This window comes from Crocuta crocuta, unplaced genomic scaffold, assembly GCF_008692635.1.
Source record: "Crocuta crocuta isolate KB4526 unplaced genomic scaffold, BGI_CrCroc_1.0 scaffold19, whole genome shotgun sequence".
NCBI classification, from domain to species: domain Eukaryota; kingdom Metazoa; phylum Chordata; class Mammalia; order Carnivora; family Hyaenidae; genus Crocuta; species Crocuta crocuta.
Window position 1 is genome coordinate 4,535,502 of NW_027551565.1, and position 4,057 is coordinate 4,539,558.

Consider the following 4,057-nt stretch of genomic DNA (forward strand, 5'->3'; position numbering starts at 1 on the left):
CCTGAAGACAAAATCTCTATAAAGAGGGTTCTGGCTTAATGTATTTGTCTTGGCTTGTTTTTGGTCACTGAACAAAACCCCCTGTGCTTCATTTTTCTCTTTCCTGTTGTCAAGGAATAAGGCCATACCTACTCTTATTAGGAATCACGGGCTATGTGGAGCCCCGGGAGCTTCATGGCAAAACTCTCAACATTGGTGAGGTTCCAGGCAGAACCAGTGGTTATAACCAGTTATAACCCACAGGCTATCAGGTTTTGTTTCCTCTCCCGTGCCTCTGCCTCACTCAGTAACAGCGACTCAGAAAACTACCCAGGCAAAAAGTTAGATGCTTTGAAGATGTACTAATATTTCAACAGCCAAAACGTTTTCCAGGACCAAATCTTTACCAGAGCCGCTAACAAGTAGTCAGATGGACTGCCCTGTGAGCTTTCTGCTCTGACAATGAACTCAGAGAGAGGTCAGCAGCCGGACACAGAAAGAGGAGAAGGGTCCTGAATACACACAGACAGTTTAATCACCCGTGAAGAAATCCAAGAGTTGACTGAAAGTGCTTTGTCAGGAAGAGAAGAGAGGCCCCTGCCCTCAGAGAAAGGCGAGGAAGACTGGAGGTTGCTTGGGCAGCGGAGATGGTGGCGGACCAGAGAGGCCACCATGGAGACACCAAGGGCCTGGTGGGGATGTCAGTGGGAACACTCAGAAACAGGAGGGCAGGGAGAGCCAGCACTCTCCAAAGGACAACAAATGTTCCCTAGAAAGAAAATCAAACTTTGGCTCAATAGGAAGGGAAGACATTGTTTCTAAAACCACCATATTTACTGAAGAGTATTCCTTCAAGCTTATGTCATTCCTGATTCCAGACTCTTCAGAATATTTGAAAAACTGGTTTATTCAGACTATATCAATGTCCCTTACTTATATTTAAAAAATCAAGGTGAAGCTATGTTGATATGTGAAAGGGAACTTAGATGAGGGCCGGCTCCCAGGCTCTGGCCTTGTAATTACTTTCTTTATAAGCCTCAATACCCACTTGGATGGATGCCTTCTCCATACTTTTTGTCATATTTATGGAATACCTTTAAACAATGGAATCTGGAAACTCCAGCAACATCTGTGTCCAAATATATCCAAGCCTGTTTATGTTTTTAATTAGAAATCCAACAATTTTAGATAATCTATGGTACCATTGAAAATGCATATTTTTAAGGTAATTCTTGAGAACAGTTTGTAAACCATTAAAGTAACTCAACATCATGCTCTATCTCTAAAAGATACTTCTCAGCTGTGATTACTATTGGAATGAAATCAGGGGTCGCATTCAAAAAAGACTGCAGCACGGAAGGCTTGCAGGAGGATTCTGATTCCACTAGAAAACCATTGCTTTGAGGCCAGTTCTTCCAGTTCCCATTGGCTCATGGTTGGTTTGCTCTCATTCCAATTAGAAATTCAATTCATTAAAGAGTCTTTAACTTCATTAAAGGAAAGCTTTCTATGAAGGTTATCAGGCACTGATGGGCTTCTGATGGGACATTCTCTGCAGGCAGGAGAATACTACTTTGAAATCCTCCAATTTTGTATGAAGCAACTCTCCTTTCTACAGAGAGACTTTCATTTCTGTGGTCTGGCCTGGTAAAATGTGTATTCCTTTATGCTCAATTTGGTTATTTTAGGCGCAGACCTATGGGCCCACTAATTTCTATAAGAGGATGATTTGTATGGAAGGAAAGTTGTGTTTTTATGTAATCCTGGGTGATTAGAAAACACTTGAACCAATTAAGGGTTCCCATCACCTGGAGTTTCTTAAGAAGAAATGACTTTTCAAGGCATGTGAGAATTATCAAGAAAATATTTTTCCCTTGAAATGATGTGTTGGTACACAACAGGAGTGCTGGGCAGGATATCAAGAGGAAGTGGTAACTTTCACGTGAGGAAATAAGTTGCTACTTTCAAGGCTACATGAACAGGAGACCAGGGCACATTTTCCTCATTTACCTTTTCGTTTTAAAAAGTAGTGGAATTCAGGTACATCTTGATTGTTCCGGATAATAAAGGATACATGACACATGAAAAAAAAAAACCAGTAAAAGAAGTAAACCAGGGATCACTTTTTTTTCCTGTTTATTAACGTTCACACCAAGCTGTATATTTTGGTTACCATGGTCGCGTGGTATCTGATGTCACAAGCCACATCGTATAAAATCACAGAGGCCACGACAGGCAGGAAGAGAGGTCTGGCCTTGTTGTCTGAGTAATACAAACAGCCCAGTGTGTTGGATGTGAGCCTGGGAGTACTGCCGCCTGATGAGCCCAGCCCGGGAGCCCAGAGCCTACGGGCCACCATCTCACCTCTTCTCCTGCCTCTGCCTGCCCCCTAGTGGACGTACGTGGGAAAGCGTAGCAGTCCGCCTGGCCGTCTTTGTGGAGACTGAAATATGGCTCCCTGAGAATCCGCCTCCCCAGCCCAGTTCCCAAGCACTGTCCGTGGATTTCTTGTAGAATCAGACTCCACCTGGATGCCCTGGAGTCTCCCTGGGATGAACACCTCCTCCATTCCTGTGTCATTTTCCTGAGGCCTTTGTCTTCCTCTGCCTACCCTGATCCCCAACTTGAAGTCACCTTCCCTTATGCAGTCCCCACAGGAAACATGCCTTTCCTAGAAAGGACAAATTATTCCTTCTTTGGGTCCTACAGACCGTAGGGAACCAACAGATAACTATACCAGGAAACCCTTTCCCACTATACAGGAGCCTTATGTGCATCCTGTATGTCCATATAGCCATTCATTTACTCATCAGAAACCTACTATACGCCCGGCCCTGGGCCGAGCCTTGGAGACATGGGAGAAACCAAGCCAAGATTCCTGCCTAGAGGAGCCCCCAGCCCAGGGAAGGGACAGCTCCTCCATCAGTTGCCAAGGGTTGAGGTCCATGCTGTTCAGAAGGTATCAGCACTGTGCTGTGGGAGCAAAGGCCTAGGAAAGAGGCATTTGAACTTGTCGTGGGTTTTCGCCACAGCAATTAGTCCAGCAACTGCTTTGTTCAAAATGACTGAGGAAAATAAATGAAGCTGGCACGGGCTATCTTGATACCACACACGCCTGGAGTACCCTGGCTGTGCTGAGTATTTTCATCCCTGCCCAAGTCACCGTGATCTGACTGTCCCAGCCTATGTGGATGCTGCTAAAAGAGGCAGACACAGCCAGGAGCTCCTTTCGATGACGCACTGCCTGATTTTCCCACTGTGGCAGCCCTCGGCTCCTGCCCACACTCTGCTCTGCTTTGCTCACTTCAAGCCTCCCTTAATTTTTCTGAAGCCCCCATTCTCCACGTCGCTGATTCACAGATATGGAGGACCTGAAAAGAAAAAAATAAGATAAAATAATTATCTCAAATGATTCAGGAGCCCTCCTGGACGCTGTGATCTCTGTGTTGACTTTCACTTTAAAAGCCTGAGGGTAAAAATATTGTCATCTGTGTAGGCAAAGCTGGAAGGAAAACAGATTAATGTTCTTCTAAACTCCTGCCTCTTGGCAAAAGTTAGTGTAGAGAAGATAGATTCTCAGCCCAAGCCTGACAGCTGAGGTGAAGGTAGCTGTAAAGAGCCCAGAAGATGACAAGGTCCTGGGGTGAAGGCATCATCTTGCTCCCCTCTCTCTCTCTCTCTCTCTCTCTCTCTCTGGGCAGGCCATGTTTGTCAGAAGAATGGCTGTCACCCTGAGGGAGTCCAGTCAACCTGCCTGGGCTCTGGAAGAAACAGGAGTTGGGAAGTGAAACCGCTGGTGGGCCCTACGCTTGTCAGTTGAAGATTCACAAACAAATAAGATGAAGGGACTTCAGCTGCTACCAAAGTGCCAGGAGAGACGCCACTCCCGGAAGGGTGGGCCCGCCCGCCTGCAGGGAGAGGAGAGGAGAAAGCATTATGCTCCGCTGCAGGCTGACTGCCAAGCTGTCCACACGCGGAGGAAAGCAAAGGCCCCTCCATGGGGCAGAAGCACCAGCAGGGGTGGCCAGAGCGATGTGGGCCCCGGGCCCCCGCAGGGGTACCAGGGCGGTTGCAGCCA